The sequence below is a fragment of the Dipodomys spectabilis genome, unplaced genomic scaffold, assembly GCF_019054845.1.
Source record: "Dipodomys spectabilis isolate Male_0828 unplaced genomic scaffold, ASM1905484v1 ptg000125l, whole genome shotgun sequence".
Classification (NCBI taxonomy): Eukaryota; Metazoa; Chordata; class Mammalia; order Rodentia; family Heteromyidae; genus Dipodomys; species Dipodomys spectabilis.
The window spans coordinates 24,097,153-24,124,500 of NW_024870802.1; the positions used below are offsets into that span (position 1 = coordinate 24,097,153).

Genomic DNA, 27,348 nt, shown 5'->3' on the forward strand with positions numbered 1-27,348 from the left:
AAGAGGATACTCTGAAATTATATCAGGCCATGAATAAATTAATTTCAGCAACTTTCTCTCTTTGATTATGAGTGAGATTGTAATATCTGTGTTTTTAATAGAAGATATGAAACAATTTTCTTATCTGATTCCTAAATCGGTATATGCTATAAAATATTGATAAATTTACTTATAGCGATTCAGTTGAAATAAGTACCATGACAGTTTAAAGCAAGGTCTTTTCATCTAGGGGAAAAAAATCAATTGCTACTCTTTGAAAATAAACAAATATGTAGTACAAGCTATTATTATGGCCCTAGAAGGAAGGTCTGATAACACCAGAAAGAATAATTTTTAAAAATCAAGATGATTGTGAGTGATATGAAAAGAAAAACCCAAGAGGTGATACAGATGATCAATATTCATGGTTTGTTCCTGACTTACAAAGCAATTTGTAAGATCTGTTTCCCCTGAGGAATGAATGTAAAAATACATAAAATTAACGTTATATGAGAAACAAAAATCCAACCATTCTCTGGAGGTTATTCACGGCTTGAATCCTTTCTTGATTATTTGTGATATGAAAGGGGTACATAGACTGCATCTGTCTAATAATGAGCATTTGAGATGGCATGGGGCTAGAAAAATAAGATGTTACAGTTGGTTTGCTCACCACCAAATAATTAATCTCTTCCATGCTATGGATGCTTCTCACATTGTGTTAAAAATATTTTGAACTATTATGGAGATAAGAGTTTTACCATGCTCTTTCAATCATACCTACTAGGGACAGGAACTTCTCATATGTTCATTAGATAGACAATTCTTGCACCTGGGAGCAGATCATTGTCATGTTTTTCTCAAGTGACAATCTTGGTTGTGATTGCATTTTTATGACCCTGACAGAGAAGCGGTACCAATTTACACTTACCCTGGGCCTCTTGGCTGGCTTTCTACTATAGTGGTTCTATAAAATAGCAAAAAAATGGAAAAGTTGTGAACCACTGGGTACCTAAAACATGGAAAGGAAAAGGCATTTTGTTTCCAGTGACTGGGACTCGCGAACCCCTGTGTGTGAACTTACAGGAAGGAGCTTTGTGCTATTTGTTTTACTCAGCTTTCCTACACAGGTACATGAGGATCATGTGGCTAAATAATATGGCTCTTTGCCATTATTTATTTTTTTCTTAGAGATACTGAAATGAAGCGCCTTCTCCTCCTCCTCCTCCTTCTTCTCCTTTTTAAAAGAATTATCTCAGCAACACAAAATTTACTTCTTCAGAAGGGTAGGCCATCAGCCCAAACTCTGGAAAGCAGGCATGTGGGGAAGGCCCCATATTTATCCCTAATGCAGCAGGCTCTTCCCCTTTGATCAGATTGGTTGAGCTCAATTGTACACCACCTGCAACTAGCAATAAAAACAATTTTACAAGTCTTCAAATATATCAATTCTCCATACAGAGCACATATACACATATACACATCCTTACATGTAAATTAATATACCAGCTTGTAAATACATATACTACCATGCTTATTAAAACAAACTACTATTTAGGATCAAAATGGCTCCAATTTCCTGAAAAAGGCAACACTAAATATCATCCTTATTTTACCAAGGACCATTCATAAGCCTCTTCTCCCTCCCCTTACTTCTTGAGAATATTTAGAACAAGAATTCTCTCCTCCTTCTCTTCCTATCAATTCTCTGTGTACTCTTCAGTAGAGAATTTGGTATTCAGAATATTGAAATATATTTTGAGTGGAAATCTCGCCTGAACCAAAGTACAAAATAGTTTCTACCTAACCCAGACTTACAGTCATCTACCAAAAGTATATTTTTCTTTTTATGGTGAGTTACTAGCTCACCATGCCCCCCCCCCAAACTTTGATAATACATCATTGAAATTGTCTCATTCAAAGTCACTTCAGTAAAAATCGTAAAACAGATAGATTACATTCTAGTTATATAGCCTGAGGTCAGATTAGGATGATAAGCATAGAAAGTTACCTACTAAATATGCTAATTTGAGGATACGGTGGATATTTTAGGAAGTTACTTGGGCAAAATATCTGAGTAATTGTTTCACCCTAGTGTGTTTATAACAAGTATTTAAAAATTCCTCAGTACTAATGTGCTTTAGTGCTAACATATCAGAGTCTACATAGACTACAAAAATCAGACAAATTGATGACTTTAATAACATCTGCTAAAAATACATTTCTGTCTTAGTTGGAATACTTCAAATCTTATGCTTGAATTTGCCTAGGATATTACTAAAGGGCAAGCTGACTAATTCACATAAAGTGTCACACATATTTTAAGAGCAAAGCTTAAAGGTCTAGATTTGTCTCTTTTTTGTTTCTGAAATAAACTTGAGTCTATATAGTGAAATGGCTTGTACATTTTTCTTGCAGTTTTGTTTCCAATATGGCATTATTCATCCTGAGTCAGAAAAATCTGCCAACTTAAAAAAAATGAAAAAGATGAATGGGAAAAACATAAAGAGATTGAACTGATTTTTTATTTTGCTCTAATAACTCCATGTGCTATAAATATAACATCTGTCTACTACTGATGCTCTATACACCATGCAAAATTACAATACTTTTACTGGCAGAGAAACAAAAGTCATGAATGTCAGATTTTATTACTAATGAAAGGGAATCATAGCTGAAGCCCTGTAAGTAGTTGTAAATCATGAGAATGTCTTAAGATGATTAAATCAAGAAGCAAACAATCAGATTCTCTTTGGAAATACCAATATGGAGTATCATAAACACCATATTTATGATAGGGACACATTGGCATGTGGAAATGAAGAAACGCTGTCTGCACAAGCAATTGCTGTGTGCACAGTTATTACCTGGCACTTCAATGAGCACAATGACCGTATACTGTCATGCTCTCTCTGCTACCACAAAAAGAGATGACTGTGTTAACAATGTTCTCCATTCTGCCTCAGGAAAATAATTTTTATTTTTATGCATACTTTGCCTTCATTTAGTCTAAGTCATGTTTTCTGCCAAGAAACCTGAAAGAAAGGGGATCATTACCTTACTCATGTAACTGTAACCCCTTTGTACAGTATCTTTACAATAAAAAAATATATATTTTAAAAACACCCCATAAAAGTAGGCTGGTGAAAACTTAAAACATAATCTTGATTAAAGTAAGAATAGACTAGTGACTTCCCTAAATTTCTCAGACAAGGAAGCAATTGCTATGTGCTCTGTCAGTGTCTTGAAGTAGGTATACTTGTTGTTAGGTTTTTAAAGAGAGGTGGCAGAGTAAGAACCACACCATGCATGTGCTATTCAGGTAAGGGGTAGGTTTATTCATTGTTCCTGCTGGCACCAGGCCATTTTGGCACTCCACACAGCTGGGAAAAGACCTGAGAAAAAGGGCATCTGGCCCTGGGTTAGGCCTGATCTAGGGTAGGGCGGGGAAAGGTGTGGCCACATCAAATCCAGATGTGACCTCTTCCAGGTGTGCCAGTTGCCTAAGTAATGCAGGTACTGGGCAGAGACTGCTGCGAGGAGGGTGGAGTCTGCTCACCATCTAGGAGCGGACCTTACACTTGTTAAGTAAGTTCCTTAGATAATATTCTTAGTAAAATTTCCATTGTATTTATCCCTTAAGGAATGCTGTGAAATTAGTCACATGAATCCAATTACATAATTCCTGGGAAATGAGTTTTTTTAATAAAAGAATCAATTCACTAGACACCAGTGATGCAACTAACACAAACACATAGATTCACAAAAGCTGTCCTTACATCTCATTTCTTTATTGTTTAAGCAGATTGAAAGTGAGTTTCAGAGATGATACAACCAAATGATTAAACTACATTTTTTTCTTTTATAGGTTAAGAAGGCTTTTAATTTTTTTCTATTTAATGGAAACTGTTATAATCAGAATCTATTTGATTTATGTTTAACTACTTCCAACGAAATGATTCAGATCCAATTTTTGTACTGACTAGATACAGTGGACAGGCACATGTTAGCAGTCTTAAGGAAAATTCTCCTCAGGCCAGGAAAGCAATCAACTTAATTCCTTCTTAAAGTTAGATAAGCTATGCCTCCCTCCTACTTTTAATTACTCCTTGAGTACCTGAAATGTCCCCTTTAGAGAGAATAGTCAGGATTTAGTTGTTTGCTGTGTTATTTCTTGGAGGATGGTGGGTAATTTAATAGTAAATTTAAACAAGAGGCCAGAAGACTGATATTTGAGGATTTTTTTTTTTTTTTATCCTGCACAAAGACTAGTTTTTCCTCATACAGCTGTACACTGAGAAACTCCCACACAATGTCAAGTTTGATTCAGGTTTTGGTAGAGTGAATTTCCATTCATTTAATAATTTGCAAGAAGAAATTTTAGTATTCACTCACCTGATATGAGAGAAAAAAAAGCTGTAACATAGATCAATACTGTATTATCTTTAATTATTTTTAGGAAAATTTCATGTCGCACGGTTGCCAAAATTGCTAATAAATGCAAAAGTAAGGAAAGCTGGTAGCATTTGAGGGATATGAACTACAAACTAGGCTTGGAAATTGGGGTCCGGGTTGTATCTGGCACTTTTCATTGTTGAAGGTCCATGTCACATGGTAAATGTAGGGAGAACATGAGGATACTAGTTCGCGCTGCTGCTGTCGTCACAGCTTTTACATTTGTTTTGGGATCGTTTGTTTTGGTTTTTAACCAGAGTGCTTTGTAAAAATCACTTCTGTGTGCATGACTCCGCTTTCACAAAAACTTACACAGCTTGTTACGATTTTGAAAGAATTTTAAATCTGAACACATGGGGCATGTAAAGAGCATCTGTTACGAAAGGATGAATCAAGTAACATAACAATGTTGGGGTCAGAAGCTTACAGCCTTAGGGCTGCATAATGAGCAATTAGAAGTAGGAATTGAGTTTGTTTTGAAATGCACTGCAATCATTTTGTGTGTGGAATGAGATGAAACTTCGTGGTTCAACATTTAAGATATTGCTAAGTAGCTACAGATTTTGTTTGTTAAATTTATTAGACAATGTCTTTCTTTAAAGTAGGAATTACTAAACAACAACAACAACAACCATAGCAATACTTCAAAAGTAAAGAGTAGGGAAGGCAATTTTTTTGCTGTTGTTGTTATGTAACAAAGTAAAAGGAAGGTTGGAATCATAACAAATGCATTTATTTGCCTTTTATTTATTTTCTTTTCGACTCCCGATGTTAATTGAGGAAATTTAATCTAATTCTATTATTGATGAATCTGAGAGGCTCATTCTTAAAAATGAGCCTTTGTTGGCTGGGTAAGTTCCTACCGTCAGTGATTCCTTGGTATGTGAATATTCCTTGGGGTGTGAATATTTATGTATCTTATGTAAAAAGGAATACTATTGGGTTGGGAAGGTGGCTTAGTGGTAGAGTGCTTGCCTTGCATGCATGTAGTCCTGGGTTCAATTCCTCAGTACCACATAAACAGAAAAAACCAGAAGTGGTGCTGTGGCTCAAGTGATAGAGTGCTAGGCTTGAGCACAGAGAGGCTCAGGGACAGTGCCCAGGCCCTGTGCTCAAGCCCCAGCACTGACCAAAAAAAAAAAAAAAGGAATAATATTGCCTCCCATATACTTTAAATAGTCTTTAGGGTACTTATAGCCCTTGATACAATGTAAGTGTTGCATAAATAATTGTTATTCTGCTTGCTATGGTTCATAACAACAACAAAGAATTCTATAAATAATCAGTACAGGTGCAGTTCCAATATTTTCTATCTGTGGTTCAGATTTGGAACTTTTAGACACATAGGCCTAACTGTAATAGTAATAATATATAATTTACAACCTGTCATTCCATGTACTGTAATACTCAAAATATCTCAATCTGGTAAGTGAGAGAGGTAGCTGCTGATTTAGTGGGTGATTTAAAATGCAGCCAAGCTAGCTGCATTCGTTTATTGTTTTTTTAGTGCCAGTGCTGGGGCTTGAACTCAGGGCCTTTGTCTCTCCCTGAGCTTTTATGCTCAAGGCTAGTGCTCTACCACTTCTGGTTTTTGATCATTAATTGGAGAAAAGATTCTCAGAGCCTTTCCTGCCTATACTCCCTTCAAACTGTAATGCTTGATCTCAGCATCTTGAGTAGCTAGGGTTATGGGCATGAGCCACCAGTGCTTTGCATAGAGTATTTGATGAATAGATTCATTGTTATAAATTGAGATAGTTATATTTTAAGTCCTTGCTATAAGCTTCCCTCCCTCTTGGTTTGTTGACTCCATATAAGGCCCTTACCATGTCTACTGCTTATACTTAAAGTGTGAACTCTTGTTCAAAGACCCTTATTATCTTCCCCAATGTTTTCCAAAGTGAGTTACCTGAATTCCAGATTTCATATCACTTACTCAGGTTAGACGATCACAGGTGATTTACTTGAGAGTATAGTGACAGTGGCCTGTCAGCCTGCATGGCATCACAAGCCCAGCACCCTGCAGGTGAAGGGTGTCCAGATGCATCTCAAATGCCAGAGAAACATGTTGATCCTAAGATTTGGCTCTGAAGAAATCAGACCCTACAAAAAGCTTGCCCCACAGAAGGTCACACAGAATAGCATTTATCCAGAAAACCACCAAGAAATAACACATGGAAAGGTCAGAACATGGACAACAATGTATTTGGAGATATGTGAGCTGGGAACTCAGCCATCTTATCCTTGGAATGTTTTTAAAATGCTTTACAGAGAAAGTTACTACTACTGCTACTACTACTACTACTACTACTACTACTACTACTACTACTACTACTACTATTAGCAGTGCAGCCATATCTATAATGACTGAGATGATCTGCCCAAAGAATAAAGCCTCCTACTTTTCTTCTGGGTCCTTTTTTCCCCTACCTGTCTCAAAGAGGAGCAGTGTGTTTTCCAGAGAGGATTTTGTGGCTGATGGTATCAGAGTTGGGTAGGACAATATTAGCAGAATGTGTAAAAAGTTTGTTTCTATTTAGACAATTTGCCTTTTCCCTTCCCCTCCACAAATTATACCAACATCAAATATAGTGAAAACAGGGGTTATACCATGGGAGAGGGACATATAAAGCAACAAAGAAATCATCTTATAAATATGTTAGAAACAATCGCAAGAAAGAAAAAAACATTGTTTAAATAGGGAAACAGGTGGACCCATTGCAACAATCAGATGTACAAGACGTTATGTCGAACAACAAACTATACAACTTTGGCTGGGGGGAGGGGAGGGGGGCTTGGGGGGGGCGGCAATGGGAAGGGATAGTAAGGGGAAACAAAGGAGGAGGCAACAATGCTTGATAAGAAATGTACTCATTACCTTGCCCATGTAATTGTAACCCTTCTGTACAGTATTTTCACAATTAAAAAATATAAAAATAAGAGAACTTGAAACACACACACACAAAAGAAAGCTTTGTTTCTTCCTCCTTCCCCCTTCTCTGTATTTTGTAATGTTTATGTTTATAGGTTTAAATGTTAATGTTTATATGAATATGAATTTCATTTGCTTTTCCAGAATTTAGAAGTTATTACTTGAAAACAAAATCAATCCACAAAAAAATCAGTAGCCTCCCACTATGTTCACAAGGAGAAGATTAAGTCTGAAATCAAGAAATCCATTTACAGTAGTACCTCTTGTAAAACCCACAAAAATAAAATTTAGAAATAAACAAACTGTAATCACAAAAAAAAAAGAAAAAGAAAGAGAGAGAAAGAAAAGGAAGGAAAAGAAAGGAAAAGAAAAGCCATATTCTTGGGAGAACATTCTCCAGGACCTTGGACAGTAACCTACAGTCTTTTATTCTTCATTTTCATTTCTCTTCCTTTTCCTGGTTTAAATGCTTCCGTGGTATGTTTGAGTTGAAGTCAGGTAAAAAAAATATGAAAAAAAAGCTGCTGTCATTGAATTCTAGGTGACTTTGAATAACTATTTTTGTCAACTATCCATTAGTCTGTGACCCTTAGCTATGAATATTATCACTAACCTTCACAATAGTGCCACACCACAGGAATCAGAAATGGCACTGTATAAGTTAAGCAATTGACTTTAAGAAACTTAACTAATTTTCTTGAAAATACTATCTTTAGGAATTTCTAAGTATGTTTCTCTCCTGATTGTCCCCAGTGAGACAGTGAGTTACAGCATTGTAGATCAAATACTGTTTCTGCTGATAGATGAAGATCAGATTTTAGGGCTATACTGTCATTCATAAAAAATATCTTAGACCTATGCCAATTTCTTGTGAGGAATTGCAAAACACCTTGCAGAATATCCTAAGTAGGAAAAGAGAGGTCATGGTCCTGCAGGTAAGGTTCATTTTTGTTTTTGTTTTTTGTCATATTGGTCATGGGGCTCAAACTCTGAGCCTGGACGCTGTCCCTGACCTCTTCAGCTTAATGCAAGTGCTCTACAACTTGAGCCACAGTGCCACTTTCAGTTTTCTGGTGGTCTATTGGAGATAAGAGTCTCACTGACTTTCCTGTCCAGGCTGGCTTTGAACTTCGATCTTCAGATCTCAGCCTCCTGAGTAGCTAGGATTACAGGCATGAGCCATTGGCGCCCAACCAGATAAGGTTTTTTATATTCTAGTTATAGAGAAAGGATAGGTAAATCATTGAGGAATTCCTAACAAAAAATAGATTCTTGACAAAAAGAGAGAGAGAGAGAAGAGACATGTTTCTAGCATGGCAAAGACTAGTTTTGAGTAGGAAAAGAAAATTAACTGCGACGGACCAGCTTGGCTGGAGCACTGGGACCAATGGGACAGGGATCTCGGGATAGGTGGGCAAGGAGTCAGCGAAGTGACAAACAGACACAGACTCAAAAGAGTTGCATCTGAGTGCGTCTTTATTGAGGAGAATTAACATTTTTATACAGTGTGTGATTATGACATAGATTCTTTGTTTATTTAAGCATGTAATCAATTTTTAAGAAAAGCAAAACATTAATGGATTACATGAAAATTGATGACTATCCCACCAACTGTTTAAGCTAAGTGGTGCAAAACAAGTCTAGCATATTGTTTAATACAATGCATCATCTATTCAGGCTTTTTATGTTTAATAATTAACAAACCTAAGACAAGGCTGTACTTATATTGTACTCTTTTTATTTTTTCCATATATTTTCAAGTCCCTTTGAAACCATCCTAAAAACCACTTCCAGGTTGATTCAGGCATTCTCCGTTTTCCATAATTTTAATCCCAATATTTGTTCACATAAATTTTTAATTGTTATTTTAAACTATCTTGTTCTTGTTTTGATAATAAACGCCATAATGGTCTAGATCTACCTAATCTTTGCATAAAATCTAATGAGTTCCAAAATACCCTTTTTCCTTCTACATTAATCCATCTATTTTCATCTTTATAAATTTCTGTATAAGGCAATGGTTCATCGATCGGCTCAGAAATGTGATGTCACTAACTTTATATTTTGTGGGAAACCACCATTTAACCTCTGCCCAATTGAAGAGTAGAATAGTTTAGACTTTAGAATCTGGAAGGAGATTGCTCAGGTCTCATCCTTTGCCAGTTACTAGCTGTTTGTCCTTAGGAAAATAATTTCATGTTTCTGGATGACAGGAGCAACAGAAAATAACTATAAAAGCAGTAGCGTTGCCTTTTCTTCCCTTGGTCATTACTTGAATTTATTTACCATGCCTTTAAAAATTCATAATTTTCTGATTACAAAAATAATGTTTTTATGACACATATGCATGCTAAGGTTTTAAATTTTTATTTATACATTTAATACTCTACTACTGAGATAAAATACTTGGGATGTTTTAGATTTTGTTGCTTTCCTCTGTGAACATTTTGAAAGGTAAGATTATACTGCTCTGCCTGCTAATAATGATTGTGTTAGGCTTGAACATTAATCATTTGTTTATACTAGCTATGTACTTCTGTTCTTAACGTGGCTGGATTTTGTTGTCATTTCCTCCTTGTGCTTTCTACTTGCATGGCAATATTAATGTGCCTTTCCCCACTCTCTGTCTTCTAATTTTTCTGTTCACTTCTGATACCACAAAATATGCTTTCTTTTCTACATTGGATGTGTGTATTCTTTTTTGTCCATGCATCTTGATACCTTCAGCCAAACTACTAATTCTTTGTATTCATGCTTCATGAATACAGTGAATTGGAAGTTGTTTTGCATGGCCTATGTTAACAGGGCTGATTAAATTAGAATAGCAAGTAGCTGAGAGAGAATTGGTATCTTTCTGAAGATAAGTTCAACAGTCATATTTATTAAGAAGTTGACTTGACAATCCTTCAGAGCCTTTGAATTTTGATTTAATCCAACTTTTATGTCGACTTCTTGGCATTCTATTTTAGGACTTGGATGTTTTACTCAGTTGAGTCACTAGTACCTTAAAATTTATGGAATAATTATACTGGAATAATTTCTTCATTTTTGAAAAAAATAAAATTAAATGCTGGCAAGTGTGAGCTATATAGAGCCATACTGTTCCTGTCTCAGAGCATTGTTTAAGGTATTGCTATAGACATAGGACATAGGAACTTTAACGTATATGACATCCAGTGAAACTCATACACAGGGCAATTAATCTCCCTTTGAAGAAAAGTCAGTTTGATGAAAAGGGATGGCATAGAGAAAACTAAAAAAAGGGGAACTTGAATCTTTGTATATCAGCTGTTTTACTATTCCAGAATCTTGGCTCAAATAGAATCATTTTAAGCATAGGTTAAGCTTGTTAATTATGGTTTAAGATACTAAATTCCTTCTGATGGAGGCATAGTTGTGGAGGGGAAGGGAAATAACAAAATGCTGAAACAAGGATACAGGTTGACCCATTGTAACAATGAGATGTGCAAGACACTGTTGAAAATGAACTTTACCACTTGGGGGGCGGGGAGGGAGGAGTTGGGGAGGAGGGGAGGGAAAGGAATAGTAGGGGAAAAACAAAGGAAGGAGTAACAATGCTCAACATAGTTACATGTGTAACTGTAACCCCTTTGTACAGTATTTTTACAATAATATATAGAGAGAGAGATATAAAGATACTAAATTCCAAGACATTCATTAGTGGCATAATTCCATCAGCACCTATTTTTATTCTTCTTGTGAGGATTCAGAGTGGCTTTGGAACTAACTCACACACAAAGCCATGTGTTGCTTAAGCACATTGTGATCAGTGACAGATCATCTACAACAGTATGTGCCATGTATGTCATGTGCCTGAGGTATCTAGAGATGTCATAGGCACTAACATTTAGGTTTTTGTGTGTGCACATCATGTTTGTGTAATAACGGAATCACCTGACACATTCTCTAACTGTATCCTTCTCTTTAACTGATGCATGACTGTACTTTTACAAACCTCACTTTTCTGTTACTGTTAACATATTCTGCTTGGTACTTTAAATGACTCCTTAAAGAATTAATGTACTTCATTAAATTATTCTACCTTGAAATAATTAAGTACTTTTGACAGTTGTGAATAGAGTACCATGCGTACTTGAATCACAGAAGCTTGCCACCTTTTAAAGGATCTTTGTTTGATATGAGTTATATAAGTCATGAGTAATTTTTCTGAAGTCCTCCTCTACAGTAATCCCATTGTATAACTTGGAAAGAAATTAGCTTTCTCTATTAAGGCTGTACTTCAAAAGTACTATTAAAGAATTCTTGGAAATAGCTTGAAAACCTTAGAGAATGTCATAATATATAAGCTGACCTAAGGAATCTGAATGGCTTCTCATTTTTCCCTTTTGACCTCCTAGACCTAATATAACCTCTACTTAGTTACTCTGACAGACAGGGTCAGAGTGGCAAAAGGTCTGGATTCAGATCCATGTTTGAATGACAGTTCTGTTGCTTGAATATTTACATTGAGTTGTTTAACCTATCTAAGTCTACATTTGTAAAGTGTAACAACCAATATGTAGTAGTAAGTGGATACTTAATAAATATTTATACATTCCCTTTTGCCAGAGCACAAGGTAGATAAAAAGGGACAGATGAATAAAAATAATGCACACTCCGAAGGAGAATTTAAAGCATCTAAAGGAATAAGGTTTTGTTTTTTTTAATCTGCTGACTCTATTACCTCTTCTTTATCCAGGCTTCCTGGCTGTTTAAGTCTTCCCCCTTACCCTTGTGGAATGACCAGCTTCTTTCTCCTTGCATCTATCCTGGATGTGAACAGCAACTTAATTTCATTCCTTTGCAATGTTTGGAAAAGATGGTAATGAAAATCATTTTGCTCCCCAGTATACCCACAGGGAACTCCAAGCTGTAGTTTCAACTCCTATGTCTGCCCGAGGAAAGGCAACATGCTAAGGGAAGACTAATTGGAGTCCATTTCTCGGGAGCGATAATGGGATATTTCATACATTATGAGACTTAAATAAGGTGATGTATGTTAGGTGCTGAATAGTTACCAGGCAAAAACTTAATCGTGGTGATGGTTATAATAGCCCATCTGAATTACCTTATAGCTTCAGACACTTTTATGCAGAATATGTCCATTTAGTTTGCCTTCCATGTAAAACTGTCTTTTTATCCAATCTTTGCCCTATTCTAATCACAGCTACTTTGGAAATTTCTACTCAATTTTCTGTCTTTTTTTTTTCTCAAGTCTCTTTATTGTTTGATGTTTGTTTGAATTGTGTTCGTATTGAGCATCTTCTAGTAACAAGCCTCCTCTTCCCTCCCAACACCACCCCAACCCTACGCCAGCCAAAATAACTAGTGCTTAAAACACTACACTTTTTTTAACTAACTAAACACAGAGTTAAGACTACACTCTACAGTTTATATCCCTTAAATTGACTGACTAAAAGAATTCATCTCAAATCTGCATTATGATGCCAACACATTTGTTTTTAATCTCATGCCAAATGTTGCAGTCAGCATTTCCCCTATGGGAACCAATACTGTTGTAAATCAAGGTCCCTAGCTTCTACCATAGCACTGATTCTTTTACTGATGGAATCTTTAGTATTGATCAGCAAAGGGACATATGCACCAATAATCTTAAACATGTGCACACAAAAAATCAAAAGTGTTACATTTAGGGTAAGGAATTTAATACTGTTCTACATTATTTCCAAATAGGGCCAAGTTTTCTTAGATACATAGAAAATTTTGTCTCTCAATTAAGGCTCATAGCAAGATGATTTCCTTGATACTGGGGCACCTTTTAAGTCACATTAGTAGTTGTTAGTTGTCATTTAGCTATATTTTTTCATAAGGAGCAAAGAGTATCTTGATTATCTTCTTTGCATTCTTGGTTGGCCATTGTTACATTTAAACATGTCCTTTGGGGCTCCCATTATTGCAAGGAGATTACTTGTAATTCTCCACAAAATTAGTGGACACCAAGGCTGCTGCCTTAAAGATTTTCTTGTTTTGAATAACAAATCTCCCCCTGAAGATAGTCAGACAGAACTCATTTGTAGTAAGCACTGTGTACCAGATCTTGGAAGTAATTAGATTGCTTCATAGCTTAGTTTCAGAAGCCTCACTCAGTATATGGATTCTTAAATAAACAGTGAGAAAATTATATTACAAGGAATGACATACAAATCCTTTACTGTAATAAAAACTGATTAAAGTTGTTCAACAGAGGCAAGATTCCTAAGCATCGACCTTTAAGAGTGTACCAAATTTTTGTATTGTTGCTAAATAAATATGAGAACATGCTAAATTACATTATTTAATTTCATTCTTACTTTTTTATGCATCGAGTGAGCTGACAAAGAACTCTTTTGGTAACAAAAGAGGTTATAGGGATGTGTTTTCTTTCTTTCAGGGCTGATTTGAACTATGTGCACACTTTCTAATGCCTTGAAAGGAAGACACTATTAGTGTCAGGTTACATTTCAAATATGCTATGGTATAGCAGCTTGCTAACAGTGACAGCTCATGCTGTTAGCAGCCATTCTCACCTCTGAACAAAACACTGAAAGACACAGGCTTTTCCCAGCCAGGTTTTTCCCATAGCCAGCTGGTCTCCTGAGCACAAGGAGTACCTTTCTTCCTCTTCACTTTACAAATGTGTTAATTACTTCTGTTTATCAGCCTATCTCGCCAGTTCCTTTAAAGCCTCTCCAAAATGACTACTTTGGTCTTCCAATTCTTGAGTGCATCCTTTAAGTGAACACATTATTATTTATGAGAAGAACATATAAAGACCACTTCAGAAAATTTTTAATGCAATTACAATTGAGTACCTATTTTCTACTAGATATTGATAATACATGGTACTCTAGGAATACAAGATCAGGTTGTAATCAGTATGGTCAAGGCTGTTGATTTAACTTGAATTTTCTGTAACGTGTACGATAAATGCCAAATCAGCTATGGTTAACTTGGTGATCTTAGGCCCCACCTACCTAAAATGAAGGAAATATTGACAACAGTATAGTTTCCAAAAATAGACTTATGACTTTTCTTTTCTCTGGGGAGCTTGAGTTTTGTATATAACATTTGAACATAACAATTCTGTCGATATAATTTGATCATCATAGAACTCTAACTGAACTAAGAAGGGCTTAATTCTTAACTGCTGCCCTTTGAGAGCTCTGTGATACATGCTAAATCAATGTAACAGTAGAAAGATATTTAAATAAAAAGTTCTTAGCATGGGAAGTGTGAAAAACTCATTACACTTCAGGAATTAGATTTTCTTTCTGAATATAATTGGAATAGAAGCATTTTATTTGGCTGATGACAGGATTATAAATTGGCTTATGTAGGAGAATTTGACATCTATATTTACAGCAAGGTGCTGTTTTATACACCTTCATTTGGAGTGAAATATAATCATGCATTGATGTGTTTAACAAGGATCTCTTTGAGTTTTCCACCTCCTATCAAGCATTGTCTGATTAGATGCAAGTTCTATGGCATTAAAAATTTAAGCCCATACACATATCATCTAGATAACTAGAGAATAAAATTATTTGTCTGAAGCCCCACACAGTCCTACCTGCAGCTTGGAAAAGCTCTTTTTCTAGTTATACAAGGCCTTATTTAGACTGCCTTCTTCCTTGCCTTCTTCCTCTTTTCTCTTCTCTTTGGGGTATTTTCTCTAATATGAAAGAGTTCTTCAGTATAATCTCTTCAGGTTTCTTCATTTCATCAGAGACAAGATTGTGCCATATTCGGGCTTGAACTCAGGGCCTGAGTACTGTCCCTGAGCTTTGTTGGTCAAAGCTGATGCTCGACCACTTAACCCACAGTCCCACTTCTGCCTTTGTGTGGTGCCTAATTGAAGGTAAGATTTTTAGAATTTCCTGCCTGAGCTGGCTTCAAACTGTGATCCTCAAATCTCAGCCTTCTGTTTCTCTAGGAATATAGACATGAGTCACCTGGACTCATGAGAACTCTTTTCTATTAGAATGTTCCCAATAGTTGATAAGGGGAAAGGAGACAAATAAATAAATAAAAATAATTGTCACAGACAGTTGTCAAGGTGTTAGAACCACTTCGACCAGTATTCACTGAAAAAAAAAAAGACATTGGAATGGCTTCCTCCCATACCTTAGTCATTTTGCTAGTTACTGAATATGCAAAGATAAGAGAAACATCCTTCAGGGACTCACCAGAGATTGCAAGTTACACAGCAGTTACTGCACCATGTGATAAGAGCAAAATGGGAGAGAAGGAAATGCAGGCTATCATAAAGCAACAGGGTGCAGACTGATTAACCTGTAGCAGAGTGGATGGACATCTCAGGTACAGGAATACAGATGAGCTGGAATATAGAAACAAGAAAATCCATGGATTTTGTGATTTAAAGAACATCAGATTGGGTAGAGGCTCTAGGGATAAGGGCACACAGCTAGGTTCTCCAAGGATGCTCCCTTGGTTAGCAGCATCAGCAACACCTGAGAACTTATTAGCAATGCAAATTCCAGGTCCTTCCCACTGAATCAGAATGGATCTAGTAGCCTTCCAGGTGTTTCTGATGTACAGTACATTTTGGGAGCTACGGTATTATATTATGTCAGACCCACAGATAGATCACTTTCTCTTCAAGACAATAGATTGGAGACAGGGAAATAGCATTTGTTGGATTTGGCACATAAAATGAGGATCAGAGAAGAGGGTGGGGGTCACGAATAGAATAGGATGGTGTTTAAGGGGTGATTGTAGTAATGCAGGTGAAGAGTAAAGGCAGAGACTGAAGACATGCAATGTGAAAAATAGTGAACATTGCTACTTATTTATTTCAGATGGTTAAGGGACATTCTGCCATTTACTATGATTTAATTGTGTACTACCCTCTTACTACATTTTGGCCTTCCTTTTGTGAGGATCACTGGACCCCTTTGTCCAAGCATGTAAGTGTCCAAAGAATCTAAGTGTTCCACCTGTACAAGCAATCAGTTTGTTTTCTCAACAGGAAGGAGCAACTGGTGAGGTTTCTGTCTTCAATATCCAGACAGGATTACATCAGAGTATTTCCCCTGGCCTTGAGCCAGAATTCCCATTAGATTTTTTTTTTAGTTGCTTGAACAAGGTTACAGTTATAGCAAAGAGATTTGTCCTCATGTTATAAATAATAATTTTTATCATTTCTCTGAGTGTAGAATATAAACAAAAATGGAAATATTTAATAGTTCTTCTAGTGTTTTGCCATTTGTGGTCCTAGCACAAAGGGTACAAGAACAAATAGTCTTTGGTATTCATTATCATAAACAAATAACTTAAATGAAAATTTTCTGTTTTGGAGCTTCACATGTAAGTTAAGATGATAGTAAAGATACTTTAATATTCATGTAGTGAAAGAGTAACAGTGTATTATTGTTACTCCTATTTTAAAGAAAAACTGTCAGAGGCCCTATTGATTTGTCCAGTCACTATTTCCCTCTAAGTGTTAAAATGCACCAAAGATTTGAACCCCAACACTGACTCCATACCCCATACTACTTTTTACTGTAATACTTTTTCTTTCAACCACAGTCCATTATAGAGAAAGGTATTACGTGATTTTCAGAAAATATATGGTATCAGAGCAATCCTTGTAGATAATTTCATAGATCTAGGTCCTCACTTTTCATGTGGTAGTGCTTTTCCCTAGTCTAAATCTTGAGCTCTATGAAAGACTGGACTATATAAAGGTAAGTCAAGGAGATATTCTGTGAATCTTCTCATTTATGATTATAAGCTTGATTTTATGTTACTCATAGATAGCATATTTTTATAATATGAAATTTTATCAATTTTATGATAGTGAAGAACTATTAAAAAATTTCTAGGCAATAGAAGATATGTTGGTAGTTTCCCCAGTTTGATATTAGACATGGGAGATACTTTACTTGGAAAGTTTACAAGTATAGATTTAAATGGACGAATGCTAGGAAAACTAAAACATTGCCAAGCATTGAAAGACTTATAATAAGTAAGAAAGTCTCCTTAAAAGTCATCAAACACACTCAATAGATGTAAAGATTGAGATTAGAGAAAGTCAGTGATTTACTTTATTAAAACTTTTAGGGGGCTGGGAAGGGGCTCAGTGGTAGAGTGCTTGCCTTGCAAGCATGATGCCCTGGGTTTGATTCCTCAGTACTACATAAGCAGAAAAAGCCGGAAGGGGCACCATGGCTCAAGTGGTAGAGTGCTAGCCTTGAGCAGAAGAGCTGAGGGACAGTGCCTACGCTCAGAGTTCAGGCCCATGACCAGCCAAAAAACAAACAAAAAAAAACCTTTTAAAATATCTTATAGATCAACTGTGACCACTACTTGGATATTCATTATCCTCAGTACTTTGTCAAGTAGGCAGTATAATATATATGTTTAAAGCATTTCTTTTGTGAATGACTAGGAAACACAGCTAGAATAAAATGAGAAATAGGCCAGGTGTGGTAATACACACCTTTAACCCAAACACTTAAGAAACCGAGGTAGGAGACTCATGATTTGGGAGGCACCCTGGACTACATAGAGAACCCTGTCTTAAAGCAAAACAAAACGAAACAAATTGGGCTGAAAAATGTGCAAGCACATCCATAGCGCATTCACATGAAATCACATAGAATTGTTACTGGTTATGTTTTGTTTCTGTTTGCATTTGCAGCCTGGTCTTTATATATACTAATCCTTATAATACTTGGGTTACTTTTCTATAAACTTCTACCCTTTCCCCATGAATATGCTAGAAAGCAGTGGTTTCTTGAGGAAAGAATGAAATATGCATCCTAGCTCTGATAATTTCAATTGAGCAAATAGAGTCCGCTGGTTAATTTATTTTTTAGATTCCCTTTGCTTGACTAAGAGGTACATGTGCTTAACCATCATACATGTGCTTAAACATTATACATGTGCTTAAACATCAAAGCAGGGGGAATTATTCATTTGAATACACTTACCTCTAAGAATGCTAGCTTTAAGGAAATTTGAGTATGGGTAGATGAAGTCTCTAAACCAAATTAAACAAAATTCTGCTTCTGGATGTTTTTTCATTTGGAGAGACAGATGCTAACTCTTAGAATACTTTTTATTAGTTTTATTTTCTCCTTCTTACAAAAACAAAAGCTCTTGGAAGGAATGCTAGTCTGATTAATATGATCAAATGATCTGCTTTTGAAAAACTAGTGCTATTTTTATTAGGTGTTGAGTTCTGTTTGAACACATGGAACAAATGATAATTTAATTGATCTAGAAAATCATCAGCAAAAAGATTAGTTGATAAAGAATCCAAATTAACTGATGTAACATTCTAAGCTAATTAAGTTAATTAGGTATAGCACTTTAAAATTTTCCTTGTCTTTTGTGATACCAATTTAATTCCATGTTTACCTATTTCTCTGAAAAAGGGGGGGGGGAGAGAGGGAGAGAGAGAAAGAGAAAGAGAGAAAACATGTAAATGGAAATGCTAGTGATTGAACCCAACGTTTGTGCACACTTGGCATATATATTCTACCACCTACTTATACCCTCATCCCTCTTAGTTGGTTTTAATTCACTAAATAAAAGAGAACTATAGAGAAAATAAAGAAAATACAATAATGGGGGGAGGGGGAGGGGGTGGGGAGGTGGGGAGGTGGGAGATGGGAAGGGATGGGAAGGGGATACAAGGAGGAGGCAACAATGCTTGATAAGAAATGTGTTCATTATCTTGCCCATGTAATTGTAATCCCTCTGTATGGTATTTTCACAATAAAAAAATTAAAAATAAATTAAAAATAAGAATATACAATAATTGAATGAATCAGAGTCCCCCAATCTGCCAGAAATCAGTGGCTCACTCTTGTAATCCTCACTACTATGAGAATCACTGTTCAAAGCCAGCCTGGGAAAGAAAAGCCATCAGATACTTATCTCCAATTAATTATCCAAAAGCTGAAAGTGAAACTGTGGCTCAAGAGGTAGACTTCCACCCTTGAACAAAAAAAGCTAAGAGGGCTAGAGGTTCATGCCTGTAATCCTAGCTACTCAGGAGACTGAGATCAGATGATCTGAGGATCCAATAAACTACTCAGAAAAAGCTGGGAATGGCTCTGTGGCTCAAGTGATAACTGAACGCTAGTCTTGAGCAAAAGAAGTACCATCAGCATCTAGGACCAAAATTCAAGCCCTAAGCCCGGGTTAAAGCTAAGAGATAGTGCATAGGCTCTGAGTTCAAGCCTGAGTCCAATTCTACATTTCAGAGTAATTTTAGGAGGATGTAAAGACTGAATTAATTTTGAATGAAAAGTTGAACAAACATACTAAGATTGTAGGTGACAGGTAATAGAGTACATGTTAAGTAAGTAAAAGGTTATTAGATATTTAATGTAAGTTGAAATACAAAGTATGTTAACAATTGCATAAAAATTCCCTTGAACCAGTAATTGAGGTTGTTTTTCTTAGGTAATCTATTTTCTCCTTATTTTTCTTCCTTAAAAGGAAATGTCACCCAGCTTCACTTAACTTCTAGCAGACCTCTGACTATACTGTGTTGAATTATTAAGACACAACTTGATCTCATTAACTGTGGGCCTTTTCCTTAATGCTATTGCTATTAACAGTTCCCCTGAATATTTGCAAAGGAAAGTTATTTAGTTGCTCTGTTAAAATTGTATTCAAAAAATGTTAATTTTTTTATCTTCTCTTTCCAAACTTCAAAAGATAGAAAACTTATGTTTCTTTAAAAATGGACTTGGTCCATTTTAGAATTCCAGGTGTTATGTATACTAAAAGCAATTAACTTTAACATTTAGTATAACTGATGGCTTGTTTATAATTGCACTTTTTTTAAAAATCACCATTATCATAATTATGTGTGACAAAATAATTGTATAACACAGAATAACTTTTATCTGTTTGTATCACAAGACAATAATATTAAGGACCAAATAATTTTATCAACTGAATGTTTAAGTTACTGACTGAAGAGACACACTATAAAATTACTTAACTTGTCCTGTTTTGAAAGAATAACCAAGGGCTGGGAAGGTGGCTCAGTGGTGGAGCACTTGCCTTGCATACATGAGGCCCTGGGTTCGATTCCTCAGCACCACATAAGCAAAAAGAAAAAACCCGGAAGTGGTGCTGTGGCTCAAGTGGTAGAGCGCTAGCCTTGAGCTGAAGAGCTGAGGGACAGCGCCCAGGCCCAGAGTTCAGGCCCCACGACCAGACCCAAAAAAAAAAGAATAATCAAGACAGAAATCTTCATTTATATTGACATTAACGGAAAAGACTATGTGATTTCTGTTATATCTGGGTTATATTAGTTTAGAATTATCAGGCATTCTTTGCTGAAATTTGTTATATATTCTTGATAAATATTATTTCATTTAATGCATTTTGAATTAATTTTTAGAAATTATTTCTTTGAACTTTTATTTCTAGGGCATGTAAAAGCAAGTAATAATAGCTGGTGAACAAAAACACTTAGATTTGATATATATATCAACTCATTTCTTTCTTCACATTTTAATATTATTTGCAACCTTAACCCTCATGACTTTAGTAAACCTGGTGATAGTGCCTTTCCTTTCAAGTTTCTGCGCTGTATAGGAAGACATTTTACCCCAGGAATTACTCCAAATGTGAAATAAGGCTATAGAAAATAGCATCCTCCTTTTAGGGTTCAAATTAAAAGATTGTGAAATATTGACATACATTTGTTCATCCCATGGGCATGAATACTTCATTGTAATTTTGTAAACTAATCAATAAAACAATCTCCAAAATACGTACATACTGTGATGAAATAGCTGGACTTTACACAAAAACAGGCAATGCAATTTATTAAGTGATCTAGAACTAATTGACTGTATTGCTTTTGCATGAGTAATGGAAAATCCTAACCACACATTCTTTCCCATTGCGAACTACAAATAATATAACTAAAGTATAAACACATAAAGCTGGGAAATCTGAAGCATAGAAGCTCTTTAGGTCACTAACATCATTAATAGGAAAATCTAGAGGACACCTGTTGTTTTAAAATTGACTGAAATTATCTTGGCTTTTGAATTTAAAGTGCAAACATATTATGCTAACACTGAGTCACACATGATTTAGATGTAGGCCCTCATTCCATTTAACAAGTGAAGTGAGTTACAGTTTGTAATGACCATTTTTTGCCTGCTATCTCCATTTGTTCTGGACTGTTAATTACAATTCTTCCCATCTTTATTCCCACTGCAGTGGTGAAATGCACTTTTTCTTCAACATCCTTGACTACTTAGAACACACAGTGTAGAAAAATATATCTAATGAAGAGGGAATAAAACCATGGATGTGAAATAATCCTCATGTTTGTGCTTTAGTAGGAGTAACTTAAAGCACAGTAAATACAATGCCAAGCTGTTTTGTAAAAATCTCTTCAGTAAGATAGGAAATGCATGAGACATTCATTGTTATGACAGCATACTTCAGCCATCATGAAGTTTAGAAGAAGGAAACTAATAACATTGTATTAGCAGTGACATTGTTAGACTTAGTGGTTGATGACTGTAAACTCAGCACTCCAGGGCAGAAGCAGGAGGGTCAAGAGTTAAGAGACCTGGAATGTGGAAAGATAGAAGGATGTATTATAAACATATGGGTAAATGTCACAATGACATCCTTCCCCATAAAACTAATGCATACTAACTTTTTAAATTAAAAGTGAAATAAAGAAGTTACGAGACCAGGTTAGGCTATACAGTGAGACTAAAAACACAGAAGTCTGATTTAGAGAATAGCTTCTATTTTTGCCTAGCCAAAGTTGATTTCATATGGTCAATTTGGTCAAATCTGAAAAAAATAACTGTATTAAACATGGAAAGTTGAAGCTGTTTCATAAAAAGTAAGGCTTGCCATTTTCAAGTTAGAGATGAAGAACTTCAGATTGATTTGATTTTTGTTTTGTTTTGTTTTGCTTTCCATTGCTTTGTTGAGAAAGGGACTCAATAAACAGAGAATCCTAGCCTTGAACTCATTATCTCCTGCCTCAGAAATATTTTTCTTGAGTGCTAGGATTAGAGATATGTACCACCATGCCTGGATTAGAATATATTACTTATACCAACATCCAGCCATTGTGCACACTGTGTAAAACTGAAAAATTCAGAAAGGGATGTTGGGATTGGTAATGTCCTTTTATATAAAAATGTATTCTATCTTGTTAGAATTTCATCTCATAGCTGGCTGGCAACATGGAAATGTCTGAACATAATAGGGTACTGTTCCATTTTATTTTTTTAAGTTTTACCTTGTACAATGAGAAGCAAATATCTGATCTATCTAGGAACTGAATCATAGACACCTTGAAATGTTGCATAGTTACATTGCAGACAAAACAGATTTGAATTTGACTCTGTTAAACATGTTAGCATAGATTAATCAACAGAAAGCATGACTAGTGCTATAAAGAACAGAAGGCCTTCAGTCATGTAAAGAATTTTAGAGGCACCCTTGGGCCCTATTCTGTTAATGGAAATGTGCACCGAGCCAGCTGTCTCTTGGCAAAATTGAGAAATGATAGCATTTGGTGCCCTTGGCTTCAAAGTATATGACTACTGTCCCAAGTTGCTCACTGAGTCACCCTCTATGAGAAACACCAATGGTTGCTTTTCTCAGGCCTCTGTGTTCTACAAATGTCATGATTAGCAATAATGATCATAATTATAAATAATTTTTTGAGTTCTGATATCTATATTGGTAAAACTTCTGTGAAGTCTTATTTCTGCATTTTGTAATTCCCTTTGGTAATTCATCCTGAACTCTTTAATCATAACACACCCACAAATATGATTATATTTTCTAAAAAAACAAGCATCTTCAAATGAAATCAAATTAAATGTCTTACATCTCAATAATTCCTACTTATTTTTGGTGCACTGAAGTCAGTAAAACATTAAATGAATCTATGTCATCAGAATAGGGCATTTATTGAAAATGCACTTTTATGGTACAAACATTGGAATGAGGAGTCTGAGCATCAAACTCAAATTTATCACTAACTGGTTATGGTAATTGTGTTAAAATCAGTTCACCTCTGAACTTCATTTTCATCACTGGGATAAAACACAGGGTCATACTGGATCATCAAACTTTTCTTAAATTTTCAACTATCTCTTAAAACCTTTAGTTGGCATAAAAATAGCTTTCTTCCCTCTTTGTATTTTCCTTCCTTTGTAATCCTGAGACACCACAATATTTGCCCAAAGAGTCACCTACTGACTACATCATGTACTTAGGATGTTTCAGTTATTCCATAAAGGACTGAGGTCACAATTGTGAAAGAAATGGACTTTCTGCAGCTTTTAGGTGAGTGGGTGAAATGAAGAATAATGGAAAACTCAGACTAATAAAATACTATATCAACTATGATACATGCTTCAATTAGGGAATAGCATGATCACATGATAGTGAATGATGAAAGTCTTCCCAAAGAAATGATCACTACAAGGAGAATGTTAACCAGGGATATGTCTGATGGGAATTTGCTACTCCTGGCAGGGCAGAGAAAATAGGAAAAGGATGTACAATTAGATGAGAGACCAGGTAGGAGCCTTTTAAAGTACCTGTTCTCTGATCTTCTGCAGAAACAGTTATAAGTGTATGAGATGAAATCTACTACTCATGGCACTTACAGCATGGAAGAGCTTCTGAATTAACACAAATTTAACTGTTCATAACTATCTGTGAACTTTTTCAACAGCGGGTAGAAAAACATTATAGGGGAAAACCTTACAAATCCTTGGTATGGTTTTATGTAGATGCAGTTGGTGGACATGTGGCTACATGCTAAACCAGGAGATGGCTACCTATCCTTATCTCTTTAGTCTGGTTTCAATAAACATGGGTAAACCTGATCTACAACACATACTTAATTGTGGGTATATTTGGGTTTCTTGTCTTTAAGATAGGTCTAATCAGCTTAATAACTATTTGGAGAGCCTCTAAGTTGCCAAGCACATCAGGCAATAAAGAAAATCTAAACAATTAAGAAGTTCCTGATTAAATATGCTTAAAGTCCAGTAGTTTAGCAACTTTCTTCATGTCTAACTTTGTAGACTTTAAAAAAATACCGAGTGCTGACTTTTGGAAATTGTCACAGGAAAATTTTATGGAATAGTTACTTAGCAAATAATATCTAGCTATGCTTGTGTGCATGGAGAAGATATTGGTGCTGTTGTGGCCAAACAGACAACAAAAACAAACACAAAAGTCTCTTAAGAATATAAAGAACTATCCAAAAACATCTGGATAGTTCCATCAAATGCAGAAGAGAGCTTGGGGTTAACCAGTACTTGGCATTACTTTAGGATCTGTCAGAATGAATTGTAAGGTACTCACAAAGCCTTTCCAAAACTTAAGAGAAAATAACAGGAAAAAGATTATAGATGACAGCCACTCAGAGAAGGGGAAGATATTTTGCGTATTATAATTGAGTTTTTAATTAGCCAGTGAATTATTTTTTAAGAGGAAATTTCATAGCACACAATTTCTCCTAATTACCTCACTTAAACATAGGGGCCAAATTCATTTGTCCATAGTCCCTAATGTTCATTTTACATGTGAAAACAGGCAATGGGAAAGTAAGCTCATTAGTATAAACCAAGTAAATTCCCCCTAATTCACTGCAGCACACACAATTTGGGGCTATGAAACAGCTCCCTTTCCTCCTAATTATGTTGCTTCTTTAATATTGTGCTAATGTTTCTTTAGTGGCATCCATCAGGTTTGGCAGTTGTTATAATTTTGTCAATATTATTCAGTATTTTATGCTACTTGGAGACTTTTTGTGTGCACATTATTTTTTTCTCAGAATTCATTTTTGTTTGTCTTTGCTTCCGATAGTAAACACATCTGCAATCCTAGTTGCCTTGAATAAAGGTCATGTCTTTCCTTTTTGGTACTGGGGATTGAACCCAGGACGTTGCACTTGGTAGGCAAACACTTTGCCCCTGAACTACATCTCAACCTAACAATTATACTTTGAATACATGATGCCATAGGAAACATTACTGTTTAATGCAATTTTTAAAAACCTTTTTAACTACCTTTTTGCCTAAAATGGTTTTCTTCTGATCATATTTTGTGAATCACTTTAAATGAGAGTGTGTATGCAGAAAATTCTGAGCTAGGTAATAAATATAATTTAAATACCAAAATGTAGGTTCAGGTATCAGAAAGTAGACTACAGTGCCAGGTTTTCTTAATGCCTGATCTTGCTTAGTGCTCTCATATATTCTATACACTTTTTCTTGCAGGTGAAAGTATTACTAGAGATCTGATTAATTTTCAAGTGACCCTAACCCATTGGCCTTGGAAGGCATCTCTACATTCCTTTTGTTGTTCGGCATTCCAAGGATCCTTACCCACTGCTTTTAATGAAGCACTTCTAAGACAGTCCCTTATTCCATGTGGTAATGATAAGCTGTTATTTAAGGTGTTGCAATAAGGTAAACATGATAATTCAAGGCTAGGATACCCAGTTTCTCTTTGCTCTTCAGTTTGAACCTGAAAGAAAAACAGGGATAAGGAACCACTGGAATTGCATTTTTAGTTAAATTATTGCCTGTTGGTTTAGGTTATTTTTGCTCAGAAACTCTATGCTCTCTCTCTTCACAGGACCATGATTAAGTTATCCTGTAATTCTGAGACAGGCAATATCTTTCGGAAAAATCCCTTTATTTGTTTATTTATTTTGCTTAAGATTTTTGTTCATTTGTTTAAATAGCAGTTGCTTGTAACTAACAAAATGTGACAGAATAGGAATCTAATAGGCTGGAGTATTTTCACCATTTTTTCAAGTAGTATGCTGGGTGGAGGAAACCATGAAACAAATTACATCCTTGCTATCTCTACTTTGACTTTGTAGTCAGTGCTTGGGTCAAACACAGATTCAGAAGGTGAGTGAGGTTGAGGTTTCTGCAGGTATCAGTTGGATACTTCTTGTCTTGATATGATTCACAGCCCTCTGGATGGATTCCTAGAGAACCTCTTCCACTCCTGCTAGCATGTAACTTGGCTAATAGGAGTCCTGTGCTGACATACAAGGTCTCTCCATCTGCCCTTCTCCATGAATCTCAGATTTGTTTATTCTTATTGCCACCAACAATGTTTGTCCTGGCTCCTTGTCCATTTCCTAGTTTAATGATATTTTTAATTCAGCTTATCTAGTACTTTGTGCTTAAGAAGAGGGCTTGATACTCCTTTAGAACTGACCTCTTTCTAGGTCTTTGATCTTTGTGTATTTTGGAGGGGAAAAAAAGAATATTCTATGTGATATAAATTCACCCAATTCTAGTTTTATTTTCTTTCTGAATATTGGCTCTCCACAAGCATCTGCACAAAGTTGTTGTAATCTCTGCTATATATGGGCACAGATTTTCTTTAGCTCTACAGTAAAAGTATTCTCAATAAGAGGATGCCTGTGGGTAGTCTTTGTTAGGTCTATGAATTCTCTGAGATTACAAGCAGCATTTGATATGATGTAGACTTCTGTAAGAAGTTGTTCCTTTTATTTGACTCTTTATGGTTCAAACAAACAAACACAAATGGGAAAAGACTTACAAACATGGCTTCTCTCCTAAACTGTCAAGTATCCATGGACTGGATCACCATTGAAAATGAATGAATCTCTGCCAGGACGTGAAGGTCACTTCAAATTCATTACAGTAGAACTGAGCCACTGTCTTCTGAGGTATAACCTGCTGGGTCTCCATTATGCTAACAATACACACACTAGATGTAAACAAGTTACCTGGGACAATCAGAGCATTACTATCCATGCTGCTACCCCAGTACCTTCTGGGGAAATCAAGCATAGGATCTTAATGCTCAATGTCTCCATAAGCCTACTCTGATAATCACAAGATTCCTGTTGGAACTCACTTCAAATATGGAAATCATCTTTTCTGTAATGAGAGAGCCTGCATCTTGAGCTTGTG

At 35.7% G+C, this 27,348-nt stretch overlaps 1 protein-coding gene across 2 annotated transcripts in view; it reads left to right on the forward strand.

Moving 5' to 3' along the window:
- Prkg1 (protein kinase cGMP-dependent 1) overlaps positions 1-27,348 on the forward strand; it is a 1,051,642-nt gene that overhangs the window by 414,042 nt on the left and 610,252 nt on the right. The window lies entirely within an intron of this gene.